Here is a 24,952-nt window from a genome sequence, read left to right on the forward strand (position 1 = left end):
CTCATTGAAAAGAAAGACAAACAATTGATGCGTTTAAAGTGTTATTTAGGATAATAATGAACAGGACAATCATGAGATTAGCGTTCTTGAATTTTTATTAACACAATGTCAGGAAAGAAGACAATTAGGAGCTAATCGAAACTCCGACGAGATAACGAAAGTATACAACTTTTTCAACAATAGTGTTGAAAAAGATAAAGAAATATATGTAACCGAAAAAAAGATCCCTAAAACAGTGATATGAAGAATGCAAAATCAATTATTCTACAGTCATTTTATTTATGGAATATATTTCGGTACCATACTGTACTCTTACCCATCTATATAGGTTTATGGAACTCGTGTTCTGAGTGAGTATTGAAATTCAGTTTGCGCACTGTGTCATTCCTAAGGTTTCGAAGGCGAGGAAGTGACGATATGCGTTTAGCATAAATTCAATTCAAAGATTCGTCGAAGGCGTCCGTCTTCTCTGCGTTTGTATTATCAGGGTACGTGTATAGAATGCAAGCGAATGACAGGAAATTATGCAATTATCATATCGACGTACATTATTGACCAAATCTGTCAAAAGGATGTGACTTATTATGCGCTTAATTTGAATGAGCCGCCCACCGGCGTTCGTTTATGTCGTAAGCTCTAAAATAGTCATCTTGAGCCTTAAAAATAAGCTGCAGCTAGACCAAGATAGATACTTGAACTTCATTCCATCAAGAATATACAACTCTTTAGACTCCATTAAGATTCAGATCGTTTTGAAAGAGGATTTATTACACACGGTACAAAAAGGATATCAAGTAAATTACTTTCCTTATGGGTGCATTTAAAGAAGGAATATGTATTCTACCATACTAGTTCATGAAAATTCAATACTACTAAAACATGCTGCTTTTAAACATGTGATTCTAGGTTTTTAGTTGAGGGTGCCATTAATACACATACATTATTTATGTAATAGAAAATCACACTATAGTTCGTTCGTCTGAATTCATTAATAAAATATTTTTTACATTATTAATTTAAATATATTATTGAAAAACGATGGTGCGCTAAATATCTTAATTAGTTTGGCGGACGTAAGGTAACGGGCGGCTATTAGAAACAGATTGATTAGGTTTATCTTACATGTTAAAATTATGCGAGTGAACGGACGAGGCGCCGCCGTTTGTCAAATCCCGTCGCGATCCGCCAAAGAACCCAGTGTTAACATATTGTAGCCTAGTTTTGGCCATAAAAATATATAAATAGGCTCCTACAAATTATTGTTTAATTACACCAAACAACAAGATATATTACGTCAAACAATCTGGCCGGCTGTTTTTGTCATGCACGATATTTATTAATTAAACTCAATAACGTAAAAATTCAACAAAGATGCAATTAACACATATAACCGCAAAGCCCTGAATAGAATAGTCCGAAAGGCGCTGGACTGATTTTTCCCGTTGTAATGTATTGGGCTCAAGCATGTTAAGCTACAATGAAATATTTAAAAAAATATATACATGCGCATGAGGATCAAGATGAAAAATTTGCAAGTGTTTCTTGGTTCGTTTATTGCAATTTTAAATTGCTAGGGGAGAGTACCGTAGTGATCAACGATTGACGGTCGCTCAAGTCGCCGAAATATTATATAGAATATAATAATAAAAGACATTCTCGTTGCCGGTCATACACGCGCGCATTTACTAATTATGCATAAGAACTTTGTGTCAAAGAGGATATAACTTGATCAGAAAATATTTCTTATAGGCGCACTTATAATATATATATTCTATTCTCTCACGAGATCCACAGTTTGGATAGATTGTGTTCGTTAGTTAATCAGTGTATATGGCACTCAAAGGTTTAACGAAGTTCATTCGTTCAAATGCGATTACCTCATCGTTTTTGCGCTCCAACAAGGAATGATTGTATGAAACGTTTGTCAGCTAAACTAAAGCGCAATTGCGACTGTCAGCGCAATTATCAAAAGCAAAATAAACGGATTATTCGATTCGTCAGTTAGTAACTGCATTCGGTTCCAGGTTGTAACTACGTGTAAGATAACATCATTAGCATTGAAGCATTTTTTATAAACTCAACGTGTGTATGTAGTTGAAAATTTGGTAGATCCCGTTTTGGAAACTTGTTCTTGGCCGGCCACGAAGGCGTCTTGAATAGAAATCGTTTTTTTGCGCCCAAACAAGATTCCATTCAAAAGTCGTTTCACTTCTAAATCAACTCTTCTGCTTGTTTTTTTTATTTATTTTTTATAAGTCACGTACGTCCGCACGTACTCTCGAGGCTTGAGCTCAACAACTCACGGATGACATTCCACAAGAAGACCCTTTCTCGTAACTCGATTAGCGACGCAATTAATTCGAAGTTACGACACGAATGACGCGCTATAAAAATAGGAAAATGGCCAGTTGAGCGTGCAAAATCGAAAGTGTGCTTCGGTTTCGTTTTAGCGTTTTATTTTCGCGATTACGCAGTGCCAATATAATGTGGACGTGTTGAGAATCGCACGTTAGGAAGACATGCCTTTTATGTTTGCATACGTTATGCAAATCTAACTATGAATCATAAAATGCAGTAATTTTATACTTTATGTGTCATTCCAGATTTTAATTGTTGCTGCAGTTATTTTGTAAATAGTAGGCATCATCATATTATTTAGGTACTTCGTATCGGATCATAGGCTATCTACGGGGGTGTGACAAAATAATTGGACCACTCCAACATTTCACGTATTTTGATATTTAGCAAGCAACTAATGCAGGAAATAAATGTTGTGCGTTAAAAGATTTAAAGCTTATTAATCTGGGATGATTCTTAACAAAAAAAATGAATGTATATGTACCCAAAAGGATGGAAACAAAGAAGAATGTATTCAGTGTGCAGCAATTTAATAATTACGTTTTATTTTCTATTCTCTATTGTTCATATTTGATATATAATTCGATAGTATTTAATATTTTTTTTTTTGGGTGAAACAGTGATTTTTATAAAATAGCCCAAATAAAAAAATATTTCGGCTGAAGTGAAAATTTATATTTGTACTTTAACGTAGTAAAGAAAATCATACTTTTAATGTGTCTTATTAATCAGTGATAAGAATAAAAAATGTTAGCATTTGGACAGCAAGCAACCCATTAGGTCACAACGAAAATTTTGGCGAAAACGCCATACGATAGGTACGTCATTTCAACTTTTTTCAGGTGAGGGGGGGGGGCAAAAGTTGACCAGTCGGTGTTAGTTTTCTTAATATTTCGATTTCATTAAGATTGAAAGTATTTCATTAAATGACATGCACTTTTCTGGCCAAATTCAAGGGAGTCCTTGAGCAGAATTCACGTCAAAAGCAATAAAATTGTGCCGTCGCCGTCGCGATGAAAACGCTCGGTTATCCAACGTATATTTTCAAACTTTTTATAACAATATTAGGACTTTCAATATACGAGAATTGAAAAGAAAAATATCTATACCAAATTTTATTCAATAATAGAGCGCAGAAAACAGTTTTCCCTTCTTAGAAGTCAAAAACAATAAATTCGTGCCGTTGCCATCGCAGTGGGAACGCTCGATTATTTAGCGTTCTTATTAAATATATAGTGTGTACAATGATAATCGAATGAGGCATATTTAAACCGAATTTTAACCAATAGGAGAGCGCGAAAAAATTATCCCTTCTCAGAAGTCAAAAATTCACGTCAAAAGCAATGAAATCGTGTCGGCGCCGTTGCAATGGGAACGCTCGTTACCGAGGGTTCCCACTACAATGGCGCCAATACAATTTTATTGCTTATGACGTGAATTTTTAGCTTCTGAGAAGGGATAATTGTTTTTTGCGCCCTCCTATTGGTCAAAATTCGGTTTAGATATGCTTCATTAATTTCTCAACGTTGCCGTTGCAGTGGAGGGCGCATAAAACAATTATCCCGTCTCAGAAGTCAAAAATCCACGTCAAAAGCAATAAAATCGTGCCGTCGCCGTTGCAGTGTAAATGTTCGGTTATCTAATGCTCACATTAAGACTTTTTTTAACAATATTACGACATTGTAAAGGTTTCGAGGAGTCATATAGAAAGTAATTGCGGAAGGTTTCGAGAAGAGTTTGAGGTATTTTAATCAGACTCTAAGGAACTCCAGCTTTCAGATTTATTGATAAATTTTATAGACATGACAAAAAATAATCGTTTTCTCTACGAGCTAGCTCTTTTAAAGATACTGATTTAAATTCTCCAAATTTTACATTAAATATTTCATTATTGTATTGTACTAATTTATTGAATTCACAGTCTTTTCCATACTCTCAATACACTATCAAAGGAGTATCATAAAAATATTAAGGCAATCTCGGTAATTTTTTTTCGAGGAGAATAAATTGCTGCAAGAATAAAAAATTGAGTTTCGAAATTTTTAAGGACAAAAAGAGGAGGACGTCTGGTCGCCTTATTTTACAGAAAGTGTTCCAAAGGGACAGCAAATTTGATGATGGAGTTTTGGTGGACTGCGAGGCTGGCTTCACAATTGGTACAATTTTGCTTTCATCGTGATTTTTAGGAGAATGAAATATCGCTATATGAGTGTATGCTCAAAGCCGGCCCTGCACTGATCCACAGTGAAATATATCTTTGTGACTTGCATGGACTCATGTAAAAACTCCAGTTTTCCTTCTGATTTTGAGCTGCATAATATTCAACCAGTTTCTCAAAAACAGGTATTCTCAGTGTTCTTTAATTAACATTCAAGTACATAAATTTCGAAATTTTTCATCTTGAAATTCATTTAATTATCTCCTACGTATCCAGATTGCCCTATACTTTCTAATAAACTGGTTTTGCATGTATACGTAGATACAAACGTTTTGTTTTGCCGTCAGAGGTTTAATAATATGTTATACGAGTAACAGTTTTCCGACTTCTGCAACGGTTTTTTTACGCTGAGCCTACTCGAGCATGATTTTATTACAAGAAAATTGTGGACACACGTCCCGAGCTAAACGTTCGCTTTGGCCATTGAACGCAAAAATAAGAACGGACCGTTGCCAGGTGGAGTGACGTAAGACACTGACATGCAGCAAGCAATTGAATGAATGCACTCGTCGGCCCCAACTGTTGCTCAGTTACACATAGTATATAAATATTTGCTTCTTCTAAGTATTTGTCCAATCCGTGACGTGACAGGCCTTGGCTGGATCTCCTTCGTCAGGTGTCTAGGTGGCCCCTCCCAGCTGAGCGGGCCATTTCGTCATGGGTCAACAACTTTTGGTAGAATGCTTCTATCCGTGACGTCATCGAATATAATGGATGTTTCACAATAACGACGCCTTCTCACGCCATCCGCCTTGTTTTTACCTCCATGCTGAACGAGCGTGAAAACGAACATATATGTTATTATTGGAGCGTTTCGATTGTTAGCTCGGCATACAATTTTGTCTTAAAAAACGCTATCTGGCATGGCGTCAATCGAAGCGAGGCAGCAAGCCAAGGACTCTTTCCCCGTTGCATGGTTTATTTTCTTATTTTTTCAGGCGAGTCAGCGATGTTATAAAATGGACGAAACCGGTCTACGATAATTCAAGAACGGCTTTCCAATGATATCAGAGCTTTACATCGATCCAGCGGTCTCAGAATATCGACTCACTCAAACGTAATTATAGTCTGAACAGCACTCTTTAATATATAATCGAGCGTAACCGTAGTTTTTTCAAAGATCATTATAAGTTAGATAAACTTTAATGAAGTTATATGGTATTTGTCCAATTTACGACGGTCATAACAACAGTTATCAATATTTATTTTCTACTCAATAGATTACAGATTAAATAAGTATACATTCTTATAATTTACTCCCATGCATCTACTAAGAAAGCTTAGCGAAAAACAAAATATATATCATACGAATCAAGGGAAATATTAGAAACAGAATGCCTATATAGTGCAAAAATAATGCAATTAAACCAGCCAACACTATCAACTTTCGTGAAAATCAGTTTAAGCTAGACGGCATAATTTTTATGTTAAATTATATTTTTAAAACATATTTGTAGGGCGACACACCTGTTGAATCCAAAAAGTTCTGAACGTACGTAGTTTCATTGATATAAACCAGTGAAAATATAAATCACCTAGCCTATTTACTGAAAATATATTTATACTAGTGAAAATATAACTTCACTGAAAATTTAAGACTTCATTAAAAATAAGGTATATGCAACACATTCATTGTTGAATATACCTTGAAGTTGAAAATAGTAAGAGGTTTAAACAGAACCTCAGATCCAACATCTACAACAATTAAGAAAAGTCGCCGATTTTAACTCGAAGAATTCAGATCCTTCTTGAAACCTTCGCACACCAACAAAGTATATTCTTTAAAATCCTAAATAAACTTTGCTCGTTTTTTTCTTGCGAAAGCATTATTAGAAAGCAGTCTGGACTGTATAGTCCGTCAGGACTCTCTAAGTTTGTCAAAACGATTTTCATCTCTCAACAAAAAAAAAACACATTGTGCTAACCGAGCGGGGTAAAAATTAACTCCATTTAGATTTTCGCATTGTTATAAATTGGCGTGTCTCAATTTGATGTTGGTTTTTTACTTGTTGTTGTGAAGGTTTCGAGGAGTATTTTTAGACTAAATTCTTCGAAAAATCTTCGACTTTTCTCGGCCTCCAGATTCAAAAATTATTGCGGAAGATTTCGATCCGAATTAAACTTATTTATGAAGCTTACAGATACATAATAGTGCTACAAGCTAGCTGCAACTCGAGTGAAGATCGATATTATTTGTGTTCTGACTGACCGTTTGGCACGAAAGTGAAGTTTGGCACGAAAGACCAAAGGAGATTTACCTATTTATAACGTCATGCTAATTATAATGTATTACAGCGCTTTTTGTCGGTACCTAAGAGTTCATTGCTGAGCGAGTGACTTTCACTTAAGCCCATATACATACATATTGTTACCGAGAGTTTTAACTAGAATATCTTACAAACATTTATAATCGTACACAGTTTTGAATTAGTATTTCAAAAGAAATAAATGTGAAGTTAAAGCGAAATTCATCTTATAATATTAATTAGAATCTTTGAATTTAAGAATATACAGAAATATGTATGTTCCAGCATTACACATATGGAATATCAAACTGAAGACAATTACTGAAAATATCAAAATTAGGGACTATTATGTAATAGAAAATTATGAAAAAGAGGTTTGTGACCAATTATATTTATGGAAAATAGTAGTTTATTAGCAAAACATTGGAAAACATGTTAAAAGGAAAAGGAACTGTGGAAATAATAGTCACTGATAATACACATTTACTGTTGAATGTGTATTACCAGTGAAGTTTCGATAAAATCATATTCGAATACATTTTTACCGGTAGATATATATTTCTACTTTACCGGTAGATATATATTTCTACTTTACCGGTAGATATATATTTCTACTATAAAGAACTTTCATTAGATCAAGTCCATAAGATATTATTATGGACTTTTAATATAAGAGGGCCGATCAAAGTACATTCAAATTGCATTTTGGTCAATAGGAAAGCGCAAAAACAGGCAAAAATTCACGTCAAAAGCAATAAAATCGTGTCGGCACCGTTGCAGCGGGAACATTCGGTAACGAGCGTTCAGCAATCCGCTGCAACGGTTTTATTGCCTTTGACGTGAATTTTTGAATTCTGAGAAGGGATATTGTTTTTTGCGCTCTCCTATTGTACAAAATTCGGTTTAGATGTGCTTTATTCGATTCTCACTCGTGATACTGTTATAAAAAGTTTTTCACCTCGATGGCACGATTTTATTGCTTTTGGGTTGGACACTATATGGCAACACTGAGCAGCAAAGAAAACACTACTAATTATCAAATAAATTTATGAGTAGATATTTTTAATATCTAATTAAAATATTTTGCATAAAATATTATTTAAGAAATATGACGCAACGGTGTCTAATTTTATTTTATTTATTTCTAACATAGAAATGGTATTATTATTTATTCAAGAAATTATATTAATATGTTAAAAAAATGATAAAATGCTATTTTTATCATGAGGCGGCCCTGCATGCTGCTCTAAAATATCTATGAAACTCAATTTGACAGTTGCGAAACGTCTATTTGCTGTTCAACTAAACGAATGAACCAAAACCAATTTGAAATAATGACAGTTTTAAAACTAACTATAGCTTTGATAATTTCACTGGTGCCTATCGGAAAAATTATATTTTCGCTAGTGAAAAATACACATTTATTGTACCATATGCAAACTATAGCAGGAAATAAAGATACATATTCCGTACATTTAAAAAACAACTGATTGACTTTTTAAAAAGTTTGGAGACCACTGACAATAGCTGAATCTTAAATAGTTCTTTGAAGATACGTGCTTTCTATCTTTCAATCATGAGTGAATCGAATACGCATTACTTTTCAATTGTCACATATCGATGGTGATCAAGTGTAAATTATCTAACTCTATAATTGTCAACTTTACTGGAAGGACAAGAAATTATATTAAAATACACCCGGTTCTTTCTAAATGCAGTGTTGCTCTCAGTAACAATTGAATTGGTATTAAATAATTTTAATTATAAAGTGGAGTTAGCTAATTTAAACTTGAAATATGTAAATCATGTTGGATTTGAGTGTCACCATGAATCTTGATGGATCTTTATTACCAGAATCTTGTACACTTGTACCAGCCCCACTTAAAAGTTGTTGACTGCACTCTCGCGAGGTGATTACACTCTCGCCCTCCTTTCTCCTCTCGTTTAGTGCGAGGCCATTGGACTCATTGGTTTTTGACATTATTGTCAGTGTTGCCAAAGCATTGTATTCATCGGCAAAGAACGTTGTTATATAACTAAGATTTTGGACAGCGAAGAACATTCGAGTGGTACGTGCTCGGGAGCTCGAGGCGTACAAAAGTAACCCAACCGTTGTTGGTACCACAGATGGCGGTGGGAGGTACAAAATTCCGTTCGTCTGAGTATGTTTGCATCGAGTGTTTGTCTTGTCGTTGGGTGGCTACGTGGGCTGGCAGCATAAGAAAAAGCCTCGCTTCGTCTGAGGCGCATTCCTGCGCAACAAAAACTGGTCTCGGCCAACCGAGAACCGTTGCTCGGCTTGGCTGGCTGAGTCGGTAAGGGGGCCACACTAGCGGCTAACCCGGAATAACCAACAGTAAAAGCAGCCTCCGCTTCACGCCGCCTGATTCTTCAACCGAGGCTACTTTCCAAACCCGTCAATTGGTTATCTAACAGAGAAAAGAGAAGGAAAAAAATGCCGTAACCAACAAAATAAACAACGGAACGGTCACGAATCGGTTTCGTGCATGAAAAGACGAGACGCAGTTTGTCAAGCGTTGGAGTGAAGTGGCAGCAAACAGCAGCAGCAGCGCTCACCTGCTTCGATCGATTTTTACACGTACACGAAAAAACCTTGAAAAACTTATTTCTGTCGTGATAGCCGAGTCCTTGTATGGCTGCTTCGCCATTGGCTAGGATGTTTGATTCGTCTGTCGTCGTAATGTGAAGCACTCGTGTCTGAGACAGTGGTATTCAATTTATTTTTATAGAAGATTAAATTCTCAGTATAAGAAAAGAGAGATAAAGAATCTTCTGAATAGATTATATATCTGGTTTTTTATCACCTCTAGGATGATACCGATAAAAATGCAACAACAATGTTATATCAATGATTTTATCAATGCGCAAGCAATTAAAATAAATATAATCTAATTTCATATAATATAAAGAATATATATAGCTTTTAAATATGCACTTATCTAGTGGTGAAGTACTTAACGCTGCAATAATGTCATCCTAGTTATAGACTGTTGTCACAGTATTGATTACTCTCTAGCCCTTAAGGCTTCCGACCCGTGTAGAACCAGAATCGGGTACTCGCACGTTTTTAAAATAATGTTATTATTAACGGGTATACAGGCATTTTAATTTCAATATAATATTTGATTTCTCCATATGAAATATACTGTATATCATAAAATTTTCAAAATGCGAAATTCTCTGGCTATTCTTCTATTTCGCAAAACCCATTTAGAGATTAAGTGGATAGTGAAAGCGGTGTATCGAAAAGGGACAAGAAATGCCCATTTATCAGTCCGAAAGTATTGTTTCATAATGTAAGTTTTATGACACATTTCGTTTCGGCATCCTCAAACATTCACCGTTTTACAAAAAAATTAAATGCGAATATTTGCAAAAATACACACAGCATAATCGGGGGACGGTTGTACACAAAAAAACACGACATTTAAGTAAATTGTTATTAATTACCGTCAGTGATTAATGATCGCTTGTTATTTTTTTCAAATAATTTCAATGCAATTTTGATACAAATTACACAAAAAAATATTTGATTAGGTAATTAATGATTATTTTCCATTTAGAAGTAACAAAAAATATTTTTTCTTCACTTTTGAAAATATGATAAGAGTAAATTTTGCATGTACAATTAGGTGATTCATAAATAAATGATGCTTTCAGAAAGTAGTCCGTACCATTTATTATATAGTGCAGTAGGACTCCATACTTTATTAGAACAATTTTTATCTCAGCAGTATCACTGAAGTTATCAATAAATCTGAATGCTAAGAAGAGCTGCCTATTGTTCTAATACCTTATATCAAGGGTTTGTGGAAAGATTTTAATGGAAATTAAACCTCCATTCTCATTGCGCTGATACCTAATAATAAATTTAGTTTTGCTATTTTAATGACAGAAGAACCCATCGTCACTTATTGCATTTTTTTACAGACATGCGTTAGGAAAAAATTCTATTTCAACAGCTTAATCATATATTTGTATATGACATGAGAGCAAAATATGAAGTGCTTTTTTATTAGACATAAATACGCTGACTTTCAAGAGGACAACTCTTGAAGTAAGTGCTTGTTAAAACTAAGTGAAGACGCTTCACTCTATCTGGACGAAAGAAAAAGCCCACTTTATTAATAATAAGGATTTTATCTAGCTTGGTTGGCTTACCTGGCAGATCATTTTAGCCGTATGAATGAGATAAATCATTTCATTCAAGATCGCGAAGAACCATTACGATGCCACTGAAATATAAGTATGCAATCTGATACTCAAAATCTATTAGATATCCAACATGACATGTGAGTTGCATCGTCAAATAACACACCACAGTTTTATTAAGCTGCATATACATGTTATTAAAAAAATATTACTGTACAAAATATATGTTTTTTCACCTAAAATTTTTGTAATTATCTTCCTAGAAGCTGAAATAGCTCATTAATAGAAAATTTTCAATACCTCGTATGTATGACTTAGCTCTATTTTAATTAATCTAATGAGATTATAAAAATGTAGGTAATGATTCATCTAAATTATAATTATATAATAATCACTAACACGATAGAAATTTAAAAATACTAAGTCCCATATGGGATTCGAACCAAGGTATATTAATTAAAAATTCAATTAAAACTCGATGACTCTTCTTAGTTTCGATGTTTAAGCTATGGAACAAACGTTGGAAGAAGATTTAATACTTAGTTTAAGTGTCATTAAAAATAAGTATATACAGTGAATGTCTATTTTTTGGTAAAGTCACATTTTCACTAGTAAAGTCCAAGTACATTTATACCAGTAGATATTTATTTCTACAAGTGAAAATATAATCTAGCTGATAGGCGCTAATATGTTGCTCTGACGTGTATATGAAACTCAATTTGACAGTTGCGAAACGTCCATTTGCTGTTCAAACCCAAATCTAACCTAATGAAAGTTTTAAAACTAATTATAGTTTTAGAATTTTTATTATGTCAAGTTAAAAATACAAACTAAGCCAACTCATCTCTAAGAAGAAAATAAACAGAAGGATAGGTACCGACAGACGTCGCATCTCACATATTGCTCTATAGTTTGTCTGCAAAAATATGATAGCTATCTTTACTGATATTACTATGGATTTGTAAAATAAGAGGGCCGATCAAAGTATATTCAAACCGAATTTTGGTCAATAAGAGAGCGCAAAAACAATTATCACTTCTCAGAAGAAAATAACTCACGCCAAAAGCAATAAAATCGTGTCGGTGCCGTCAACGAGCGTTCCGCGATTTTATTGCTTTTGACGTGGATTTTTGACTTCTGAGAAGGGGCAATTCGATTCTCACTCGTAATATTGTTATAAAAAGTCTTACTATAAACGCTTGATAAACTGCGATGGCACAATTTTATTGCTTTTGACCTGGACTGGAAATTCACTATATGGCAACACTGAGCAAACACGACTAATTATCAGATAAATATTATGAGTAGATATTTTTAATAATTTTAAATGCATAAAATATGATTTCAGAAAATATGTCGTAACGGTGGTTAATTTTTATATTTATTTATAGCATAGAAAGGGTTAACTCGTACCTATTATTATTTATCCAAGATATTATATTACGATATTAAAAAATATATAAAGTGCAATTTTTGTCATGAGGCCCGGAATCATTGTTTTTCCAGGCCCATAGGGCAAAATTATGTACAAATGTTGATTACGCGAGATATACTTATTTGTTTTCCCGGTTTTAAATCAATGCAGCGCTAGGTACACCACGCGCGTGTTGTACATATCATTGACGTGTCTCCTTTCCATTTTTTAGCATTTCTTCTTCCAAAATACTCAGAATTGCAATAAGGACTGACGTTGCAATCTGTGAATATGTACGTGCGTATGTTTGTATGGAGATACATGTTTATTAGGAATATTTTAGGCCTCTCGACAGCTCACAGAAGGAGAAGAAGGAAAACTTGGCCGCCGTTGCTCCATTCATCAGTATGCATGCGACGCAGCCGGCTTGCGTCAGACGACCGCCGTTGGACCTATTTGCAAACACAAACATGCTTTTTTCATCCGCGTGTATGATTTATTTATGGCCGCTTTACTGTTAGCGTATTTGAAAGTAAAATGTCCGATCGTCATTCCTGGCTCTGATCCACGCTGAATCCCAAATCGAACGCGCTACTACATAAAAATGTGCTTTATGTGATTTGAGCGACCTTGATCGACCCAATGGATGTGCTCGGATGTATAAATAAATAGGCAGGTCTGAGAACACAAAACTGAAAATAAGAATAAAAATCTTATCAGAAAAACATTTTCTTTTATTTTGATTCGAAGTGGAAATAAACTTGGTTTCTTTCATAGAATCAACTGAACGACTAGAATATAACGTTGGATTCTCTAAATAACAAAACTTGTTTCAAATCTGTACTCAGCGCTTGAGTTTATGTTTAAGTATGGTTTATGATGTATAAATTATTTAACAATTAAAATATGCAATAAATAAATGCTATGATATAGTTATAAACTGGTTACACAAAGCCTTTTTCAACATTTTAAGCTCCGCCACGTCATGCAAATTACTTTCACTTTTATTGGCTTTGCATCTTTACTTTCTGAATATGATTTATAGATAAATTGTATGTATATTGTAAAAAAATACATTAAAAATAAACATAGTATATTAATAGTGTTATATACTTGCGGGTACTCGATGAAAATCGGTATTTAGGGGGTCAGACGTCAGACGGACGACTGACCGTATGGTTTGAAGTAATTAGTAAGAATGCTGACGAACAAAGGACATTCCCCTATTTATATAATTATGCTAATTAGATGTAAGAAAAGGGGTGTCCATCGTCTTAGTCTATAAGCAGACTTGTTGGATCATAACTCGTATAATGGGTCATTGATCTTATGAAAACAAAGAGTTATATAACAATATATAACATTTGACCAAACCTTCGCTTATCTCAAAGGAATAAACTAAAATTCGGTTTCTACTAATTCATTTTATGCATATTTTTTACAACCCCAGATAATTTTGCATATTATATTTATGGATACATAGGATTTGTATGTACTACAATTTAATTATAGAATTTGTGTTTTTAATATTGTGCCAAAATAATCGCATATGATTTTCTAATACATTAAAGAAAACCCGATTCTAAATAATCAAACAAGAATTATAATATTAATTTATATAAAAACTCGTAATCGTGTATCAGCATGTTTTAAAATATTTTTTAATATATAACGTATGTTTTACGGAATGTTATGCGGTTTTATAAATATAGATACAGTTACAGTTTTTATGTGTTTAGATTGAATCATATTTTTACAAATTGTTCAAACAATCTTGCTTTAAAAAACACACACTTGTGTTTAATACAAATTTTATGTAAAGAAATTTACAAAAAAATTTGAAACGTATACAATAATTATTTAAAAAAATAATTATATTATTTTTTTCCCTGCAAATTTTATTGATATCCTAGATTTAAAAATAATAAAAGTTTAGATCAGTAAACACGTATGTAACTATGCACTAAATTGATATCATCTTGATTGTACACCGCAGTTTTGTGGTCGTAAAAATATGCGAAATCAATATTTCTGTTTTAGAAGACAAGAACGCCAGCAATTCACCGCCAGCAATTAATCGCTAGCAGTTTATCGCCGCATCAATTGATCGCATAAATAATTTATAGCCTACAAATGATCGCTAACATATTTACCGTCTAAAACCAATGAGACGTGTTTGGTCAAATCATAAAAAGTTATTTCCAAGTGAAGGGTCAAAGGCAACTTTTACTAATTTTAAAATTCGATAGGCAAATAGTTTATTGTTTTATCCCGTTTCATTATTTGTTAAGAAATATCTTTAAAATAAAAGCGTTTTTCTTTGCAAACATACCGTTGAACAGATCCATTGTGAATCTTAAACTCGATCCAAATAACATACCAAAAATTCTTAAAATGTCAGTTCTAGAAAATATCTAGCATATAACTTTATTCCAAAAATAACTTATATAAAAAAACATTTAATATGACCAATAAATTTATATAAATTGTATGTATTTTCTGGCTATAAAATATCCTAACTATAAATTGTTTATGCGAACAGTTGACGCGGCGGTAAACTCCTAGCGATTAATTGCTAGCGGTGAATTGCTGGTAATAAATTTTCCGGACCCCGTCATACATATCCATGATAGATGTAAAATTAATAAATAAATAAAATGTTAATGCACTTCCATATGGGATATATAATATATAATTTACGGAAAGATTATGTATATTAAAATACACGTTTTTGCCATAAATATGTTTTTAACATTTTGCTCTTTAGAACTTATGTTTTTTTTTGTTATTGTAAATGACTTTGGAAGGTGTAAACATGTTGTTCTGTTTTATGCATCTGTAGAATAAATTGATATATGGTTTTATTTTATAAAACTCAGAGATAACAAGAGTAGATGAAAATGACATTAGCTTTTAAAAAATAATATATCCTATTTCAAACACTAGATCCAATTATGAAGAATACAAAAACCATCGTTCATGTATGTAATTTCAGTAATCTTTGTTTACTTCTCAACCGCTTGCAAAATTCAACGCACTTTGCTCGCACATGAGTCACACGAACATGTGTATTTGTTGGTGTTCGTTTTAGGAAATGAATTCTAAAATCGTTTTCCACAGTGAAAAGGTTAAAGTTCGCAACTAGAACGTAAGCGCATTAATGCCAAATTTATAAATAATGGCCCACGTTCTTCTACACACACATATTTATGAGTCACGTTCTTTCGCGAGCTCCATATAGAATTCTAGACGATTTCGCCAGGGACGTACTTTTCGTATTCAACATACCGGACCGTCTGCCCGACTTGCAAAATTGCCGCGGGCAAGTACGCAGAATAACAATAGCCACATCCATTTTTATCAATTTAGGGTTGGACGTATAGAGTAATGTCAATTTAGTATAAGCATATCATAGAAAAGTGGTGGCAATAAAGCATTATTACAAAATTCTACTCAAAATACTAATGTATGTTACAATTAAATTTCGATAAAGTATAAAGTGACTAGGCAAAGTATGCACAAACTATTAGTTTTAGTTAGTATTCGTGGTAGATGTTTTAAGAAATACATACTTTCTTTATGATTTGCTTATTTGCGATTGTATATCACTCTAACCGGCCGGCGGTTTTATCTTTGCTTTGGTGATCTAAGAACTTGCTACGATAATAATAAATTACGTATGAAAATTGGCAGAATACAAAACTATTTTTCTTTTTTGATAATCCAAACGATTTTTTTTATTTTGCTTTTGTAAAATAGCAACTGTTATTGACAATTGTCTCATGATTATTATTGGACCTTAACTTTTTTGTTAAAACAATTGGAAAATAGCAATTCTGAGCTAAGCTCGAAATTTCAACGTGAAGTTGAAGAGAAATGATATAATTGAAGAAGTCAAAAAATATGATTTATTTAGTTATTCTTCAAAACAGAAATAAATGAATCACTCATAATTTTTTATGCGGTTTGCAGCAAGCAGCTTTAAATTTAATTTAAATGATCTTTGAATATAATTTTCTTTAGTAAAATGCTTGACAATTGTTTAAAAAAAGCCCTGCATATACATATATGTATATATAAATCTAAGCGAATGTCATTCTTTCGAAATTCGGATAACGATTAAAACGCTGTATACATTTATTCATTTTAAGAAGACGTGGCGCCTTGTTTTGCATTAATATAATGTTATAAATGTCTTCTTAGCTAAAGGGGGCACTTTCATATAGTTTTCGTACAATACGGTCCGTCGGGACACTGATAATATCGACTTTCATCCGAGTGATCTGAAGTCTCCGATGGAGCTCGGGGAGTTTAGCTTCCAGGTTCAAGATTTATCAATTGAACTTGAAACTTTTCTATTACCAATTTAAAAGATTCACTTATATTTTGATAAAGCGTTCTATAGCGGTTGAATCGAAACATTATTGTAAGCTAATATAAGCTTATCAATAAAACTGCACGCAGTGTTAGTCAATAGAACAGATGACGTAATATGTTTTGAAGAGATAAACAGATGAAAGAAGAAATCAATCACATGGTACATTATTGTAATATAATATAAGCTTATCAATTAAACTGCAAGCAGTGTATGTTAGTCAATAGAAAAAATGACGTAATATGTTTTGAAGAGATAAACAGACGAGAGAATAAATCAATACACAGTACATTAGCCTTTCCGACACATTCTACATTTTAATCTATTAATAATAAAAATCATACAATTTAATTGCATGGCGTTTTTATGCTACAAGGAAAAGTTGCATCTCTTCTCTTCGTATTCAAGACCGGTATTTCTCAGATATTCAAAGCATAAAATCATAACTGATACCCGCCGATTATCGCAATCGATTCGATGCATTTCTTTCACAAGCTAGTTTGAAAGAGTTGCCGATGTTCGCATCTTGGTTTTATCTCCAAGACCAATTAGCGATCTGTCTGACCCGGCGCATTTCCAACAAAAGGCCAAGTTTATCCATCTCGGGGTCACGATGATCTCAGTGGCTTGCATTCCCATTGAGCTCGTGACCAGGCGACAAAGCTTTCTAAACGATGCGCGCATTCAAATGATTCAAATGTCCCTTTGTGTGACCAAACGCATCGAATCACGTTTTTGCTCGTGCAAGGGAGCTAGTTGGACATTCTCTCGGACAGTGTTGTTAACTTTAGTTTAATTCCCAAGTATGGGTATGGGTAGGTTCACTTGCGCCACTTGCTCGCGCCTACTAGGTATGTATGTACCTCTCGCTGCTCTCGAGACTCTCGGTCGTGCAGATGCAGATGGAATGCTGTTCGACAAGTAGCTGATATTCCTGTTCTCCAGCCTGGTCGACTAACCAGAAAGACAACGTTGTCTTGCGGCTAATAAAGCGTAAACCGAACCGGATCACTTTGTACGTATTCGCCGTATAGGCATTTCGCAGACCGAGACACGGCCTGTTGGAGGAGTGACACTGGATTCTCAAACTCTATGATTATAAATAATATTTGCTGCATTTTACGTCACTAAATAAATTAAAGAAAATCTTCATTATATTTATATAAATTTTCTTGCATTTTTGAACAAGTCATTCTTACGTAAACAACCAATAAATATGTTTACAGGCGGCCCTCGACTATCGAACGTTCGACTTTCGCACATTTAAAAAAAAAAATCAATTTTAATTTTTTTTTTTTTAAAAAAAGGTTCTGATAGCGGTGAATCTTTTGCTTCAATCGGACGTTCGTATGATATAAACAGGTCTACGATATGTTCAATTTTGCAAAAAAAACATAATTAAAGAATACGTTCAAAATTGTGGAAAATAAAGATATATTTCCACAATCTTTAATGATATGTTTCCAAAAATACACAGCAAAAAAAAACATGGATGAAATGGAAAATCTTTGTCATCGTAGATCGATGACCAACATCAAAAAGATATCCCTCTGAGTATTTCAATTATTCAAGCAAAAGCTCTTAATTTGCACAAAGATTGGAAGGATAGATTAAAAAAATATTTTAACACGGTTTTTCAAGCAAGTAACAATTTTAAAATGAGGTATTCTTTTCATAATATTAAATTTACTGGAGAATCAGCTGATGCAGATAAAGATACTGCAAAAGAATTTATTTCCTAATTATCCAAAATTATTGAAGATGTAGAATATTCCTCTAGCTAAACATTTAATGTAGATGAGACAGGTTTATTTTGAAAAACTCTTTAACAATGAAAAATATGAATGAAGCCTTCACGCACCTTGACAAATTTTTAAATATTATGGAAGATTGTGATCCCAATGGAGATCGCATATCTTAAGTGCGTGGGGCGATCAATAAAAACATAGCATGTTATAAAATACTATATGAAGAAAAGAAAAAGAATAGTGGAAAACAGTTAACTCTTGATAACTTTTCTAAGGAAACACCCGCAAACCCCACTTAAACGTGTCTCTTAAACGCCTCCTAAACATCTTATATTTAATTGATAAATAAATATTTTAAAATACACACAATTTCAACTTTTTTTACTTCCCTCGACTTTCGTACATTCAACATTCGCACACATTTTCAGGAGCCAATTATGTGCGAAAGTCGAGGGCCGCCTGTATCTTATTCTGATGTTAAAATTTATTTTTACTAATGGGGAGAGACACAAGTTTTAGCATATATTTTTTTCAATTTTCGCATATATTTTTTATTAGTAATAAATTTCAAATAACTTGACAATTTCAATACATTTTAAAACAATTTTAACTCTTTCATAAATAAATAAATACCCACTAAACTACTTTTATGTGCCCAGAACTCACTACAAATAAAAATGTTTAAGCTATTGTTAACAGGAAGTACTGTAATTAAAAAAATGTAACTGAATCGGAAACAAACCCCACATATCATATTCTTTTAAAGTGTCTACTATTGTTCGGCAACAAATAATTATAAATTAATAATATAAAATTGTAAAATATATTTGTTAGAGGACAACATTTTAATTTATTGCATATGTGATAAAGTTAAAGAAGTTGTAGATAACTTAAATAATGAATTTAGTGTAATAGAAATATATATAGCGCTTATCAGTTAAAATATAATATATTTTCTCTAATAGAAATATATATCTACCAGTAAAAATGTATTCGGTTATGTATGTTTTGACCGAAACGGTAATGAAAGTATATCTAAAATATAAATGTGTTAAGAAATAATATATTTAAACTAAATGTATGCTTATTAATTTTAAAGATATGTTAAGATAATAATATAAACATAGTTATAGATAACTCTATTCTAGAAATAGTTGATAATATAAAATACTTAGGAGCAATTGTAGATACAAAATAAATTTTAAGGAACATTGTAATTACACATGTATTTTAAAAAAATTGTCGAAAAATAAGTATATTTTATATTTGCTTAATGTATAAATAATTAGCTATATTAGCTAAATAAATTAATAAACTTAACACAAGTCTATTTTTTGCACAATTCCTTTTAATAAGCAAATATTATTTACTACGTCAAAATAATTTTCATTCCTATATTATAATTAATTAAAATTGATTGCGAAGCTCGAAAATTTGCAACGTTTTGCTAATAAACTACTATTTCCAATTAATATAATTGGTAACAAAGCTCATTTTCATAAATTTCTATTACTTAATAGTAATAACTTTATTTGGTTTGATATTCCTCTTAGATGCCATATGTCTTTAGTTTGATATTCCTCTTAGATGCCATATGTCATGATATTCCATCTAATGCTGGAACATACATATTTCTATATATCCTTAAATTCAATGAGTCTAATTAATATCATAAGATAGATGTCGCTTTAACTCCACGATATATAGTAAAACAATACATTGAAATACTAATTCAAAACTTAATATAAAAATAGTTATAAACAACTCTATTATAGAAACAGTTGATAATGTAATAAATTTGGGAGTAATTGTAGATAAAAAATAATAATTTTAAGGAACATTGTAATTGCATAATAATAAAAAAAGTATATTATCTAGGACATGGTTTCCCAAACTATGTTCCGCGGAACACTGGTGTTCCGCTCATCCAAAATAGGTGTTCCGCGGAGCCTAAATAGATATTTTACAAAAATTTTGAGTATATTATAAAAATTGTTGATCTTGCTAATACATAAAAATTGTTCATAAATCTGATAAAAAAGCTTGAAACTATTGTAATTTATTGCGTTAAAACAGGATTGGGTGTATACTTTTGGAAATATAAATGATTTAAATAAAATTTGCATAAAAATGAATCGATTTTCTTGTACATTAATTTAGTCTGGTTGCTTAGAATACAGATTTTTTTCCATTTGGACAAAAAAAAAATATTACGAATTTACATATTATTCAAAAACTACCCATGGATCTTTGGTTGAAAACAGGAAATTTGACGAAAGAAAGGTCAAATACTTCTACTGATACATCTATCATCGAAGAAGAAAATAATCCAAAAACTGAGAATACAACTGATCAATATTATGCCTGATATAAAAAAAAATTGTAATTTAAGAACCCAAAATCATCAGTAATTAGGAGTCTTGTTTATTTGAATTTTTATGTTTAATAAATAAATGATATTTATTTTTTAATTTTTTTTATTTTTATTTATACTATTATGAATTATCCAGCCTACAAAATAAGCTAAGTGTTCCGCCAAAGTTTTCGGATTTGCCAAGTGTTCCGTCGCTAAAAAAGTTTGGGAAACCCTGATCTAGGATAAGAAATATATTTGGAATATATAAATACAAAAAAATATGCAATAGTAATATATTGTGAACTAAATAAAACGATGATTCAAAAATATATTTTATAAGAAATATAGATGTACATAGATTTAATAATAGAAATAGAGATAATTTAAGGATATATAGGTGTAAGAAAACGAGTACGGCCAGGGGATTAATGTAAGGAGGTGAGAATTTGCTTAATAATATTACTAGAACAATTCGCAAAAATAAAAATATAACGGTTTTCCTCAATGGAATAAAGAAACACCTTCGTGCAATAAAAATAAATTATAATAATAGTCTTTTTTATATTTTGTTCATGTTTTATATGAATGTTTTGATTAAATTTGTATAGTATATAAACAATTGGCTATATTATCTAACTAAATAAAATAAATAAATGGAGTCCAAAAAATTACAATAATACAAGAACAATGTTTTGTTAATTTGATGACGAAATCGTTTTGAATAAAAGTATAAAGAATGTGTGCTATTTTGTCGGTGGTTTCATCATCGTAAACGATTTGCAAATCACCGGACCCCTCAATATATTTAGTAAGGTACGCATTGGTGGTTCTTATAATTTTTTCCAATAGAAATTTGGCATTTAGTCACATTTTCACAGTTTCTTTAATGAATTCGGACTTTTCGTAAGCTATTTTCATCTTCGCTTTTATAATGCCTGGAGTAATAAAATGCAAGGTGGTACTTTTAGAAGCCATGGAAATTGCTTTCTGATGATTTGCCGGTTTCAGATGCTTTTCAATGTTGTCCTACTTGAACCACTCCACTCAACGATTACAATACCAGCATATCATCAAATTTAAATCATTTATATAAAACCCGTGGGCTTTATTATAAAAAAATATAACAATATGGCCAGTGGCAATAAATAGCGCCATAGAGAAAAAACTATTGTCATATTAATATTTTATTGCATTTATTTGTGATTTTAGTTAGCATACATATATTCGCATATTTTACGAAATTCGAATTTATTAGCATATATTTAAAATTTTAGCATTTATTACAAAATACTAAAAACACGTGTCTTTACTAATGAGCCTCCTCAAGAGCCACGGTATTATTTTATACTAACTAAGGATTCTGTGTCGAGATAACCAGGGAATTCCTGGGATTTAAAAATTAACCCAAGATTTACTGATTTATCTACCGTAAAAGTTGTCTGAAATCATTTCAATTTTTCATGGGGGCAAAAGTTGTTCAGTGAGCGATCGTTTTTTTAATATTTCGGTAAATGAATCTACGTCAAAAACAATAAAATCGTGCAGTCGCTGTCACATTAAAAACGCTCGATTATCTAACGTACAATAAGTAAGAATCGAATGAAGCATATCTAAACTGAATTTTGAGGAGAGCGCAAAAAATAATTATCACTTCTCAGAAGTCAAAAATCCACGTCAAAAACAATGAAATCGTGTCGGTTTGTATATACATATATAAGTTAAATTGCCTTTTTTTAGTTGTTATAAAAATAAATAAATTTAACAAAAAAATATGCCTTAAATTTTTATATTAAATAAATTAAATGTATGCTTTTTACACACATATGTACATAGGCATATTTTTTTATTAGTAATAAAAGACTCAATACCTGGGAATGCCCGAGACTTGAATTTTCTTCGACTCATTTCCCGGAACTTCAGAATCACTCATAATAACCATGTTTTGCTGCAAATGTAGACATGAAGACTGGTTTTAACTTGCTATAATAATCTGAAAAAAGCAAAAGGAAGTTTAAATACATGTTAAATGCTTATCGTTGTCGCAACCCTGCAATCTACAATAAATATACCAATCAGTAAATAACTATGTTTTCATCGCCTCACACGCAGACATTCAATCATATTCAATAAAAATGCAGTTTATAACACTTTAGAAATAATTATAGAGGATATAATCCGGATTGGTGAAACGAAGATAGAAAATCGCATGACAGTGTCAGTGCTGGTTAAACTAATTCAATACTAATCACCCCTGATCTGAAACATTACTAGTTTTGGTATATGAAAGATAAAGACTTATGATAATTGATAATGAGGCTTCTGATATGAGAGTATTGGTCAAAATATATTGCAAAGAAGTCCAAAATTCACGTCGGAAGCAATAAAATCGTGTCGGCGCCGTTGCAGTGGGAACGATCGGTAACGAGCGTTCCCACTGCAACGTTTTCTTACAGTGCCGAATAAACGCACTTTTCCGTTGCAATCCTAACGAGTTTCTGGGTCGATACATAACCATTGATGAAACATGGGTCCACCACTACTCTTCAGAGACAAAGGAACAGGAACAGTGGGATTCTGGAAACGATCCGGGTCCAAAGAAAGCGAAGATTTTGAAATCAGCTGGCAAGGCAGTAGGCACGGTTTTTTGGGATGCACGCAGAATCATCCATATTGACTACTTGAAAAAAGGACGAACGATGAATGGAGAGTATTAAGCGTTGTTTTTGGACCGCTTGAGTGAAAAAATCAATAAAATACGCCCACATTTGGCCAAAAACAAAATGCTATTCCATCAAGACAATGCACGGGTACACACTTATGCAGTTTCGTAGGCGAAAATGCACGATTTACGAATTAAATTGTTGCCGTATTCCATCGTTTTCATCAGATTTGGCCTTCAGCGAGTTTTTCTGTTTCCATATATAAAGAAATGGTTTGTCGGAAAAAGAAAAGGCAAGGTTATCGCCGAAACAGATGCTTATTTTAAAGCCTTCCGGAATCTTGCTTTTTGGAAGGCTTGAAAAAGTAAAATGCCGGGCGAAGTGTATCAAGCTAAAATGAGACTATGTTGGGAAATAAAAATTAATCAACCCAAAATAATGTGTCTTTCTATTAATTTGTAAGGACTTATTGCCCTACTCTCGTATAACACTATGTAACTCACATCGGAGAGTTCACATACTCTCTAGGTAAAGCGTACATTATGTATTAAAATTATACAGGAAATGTAGCATTGTAAGTTTAAATTAAAATAGTCAGTGCATACTTTGTCTAGTCATTTTACACTGAAACTGTAACATATAGTATACTATTTACTGTATTTTATAAAAGATTTTGTTACATTTTGATCTGGATTGACTAGAACTGGGAACCTTGTATGGATGTTTATGACTCCAAAAGTACATACATATGTAGTACAGTATATAAGTTGTTTTGAAAGGCATAGGTAAGAGAGCTTCGTAAGTCGCTTTAACAACTTGCTCTCGCATCAAATCCGTTTCATAACATCATCTCTGAATTACGTTCTCTTCGATCCAAAACAGTCCCAAAGCTCCGTCTGTAATCATAATCACGCTATCGACATTCCTTCGACGACCACGCGTGATTCACGATCGGATCGGCCTACGTGGTAGAAGAGCTCTGGCTCCGAGTTCTATACACACAACATGGGATCGCCCGCTCGCGTTTACAAAATTGTACAAGGTCTAATATTAGAAAACGCGTTTCTACGACGGAGCGAGAAGTAGGAAGCGATGACGTGGTATTTTACCTTCGAACTTGGTCTAGCACTGCCCGAACGTTGCACCGTCCCAAAGGTTAAAGGCCCCGTAGCGTAGACAATGAACCATCCGACCTAGAGATTCTCGAGCGTCTCTTCCGATAGTTTATGTAACTCGCAGTACTGCCAGGACGAAAGTACTCTTGTGAGATACTCGCTATAAAAAGCTTCGGATCGAAGTCCCGAGACTGAATCGACTCTGTTTACGCAACGACTTCTTAGTTGGATCATTTCATAAACGAGTGTACTACAGCGATCGACAACTGGACAACTCTGGTCAATATTG

At 32.8% G+C, this 24,952-nt stretch overlaps 1 protein-coding gene across 4 annotated transcripts in view; it reads right to left on the minus strand.

Moving 5' to 3' along the window:
* LOC148230641 (uncharacterized) overlaps positions 1-24,875 on the minus strand; it is a 35,955-nt gene extending 11,080 nt beyond the window's left edge. Inside the window, exons 1-2 of one of the 4 annotated variants that reach the window (XM_088195435.1) lie at positions 24,658-24,875; positions 22,757-22,878 (exon numbers count right to left, since the gene is read on the minus strand). The gene's annotated coding sequence lies outside the window, so the exon portion shown is untranslated. Of the gene's footprint in view, positions 1-8,673; positions 8,720-22,756; positions 22,879-24,657 lie in introns of those variants that run through there. The other 3 variants (XM_088195434.1, XM_088195436.1, XM_088195437.1) reach the window with 3 other exon arrangements.
* Between the last annotated feature and the right edge of the window lie 77 nt (positions 24,876-24,952).

The sequence above is a fragment of the Plectrocnemia conspersa genome, unplaced genomic scaffold (genome assembly GCF_051122295.1).
Source record: "Plectrocnemia conspersa isolate PC_06_02 unplaced genomic scaffold, ASM5112229v1 ptg000010l, whole genome shotgun sequence".
NCBI lineage: Eukaryota > Metazoa > Arthropoda > Insecta > Trichoptera > Polycentropodidae > Plectrocnemia > Plectrocnemia conspersa.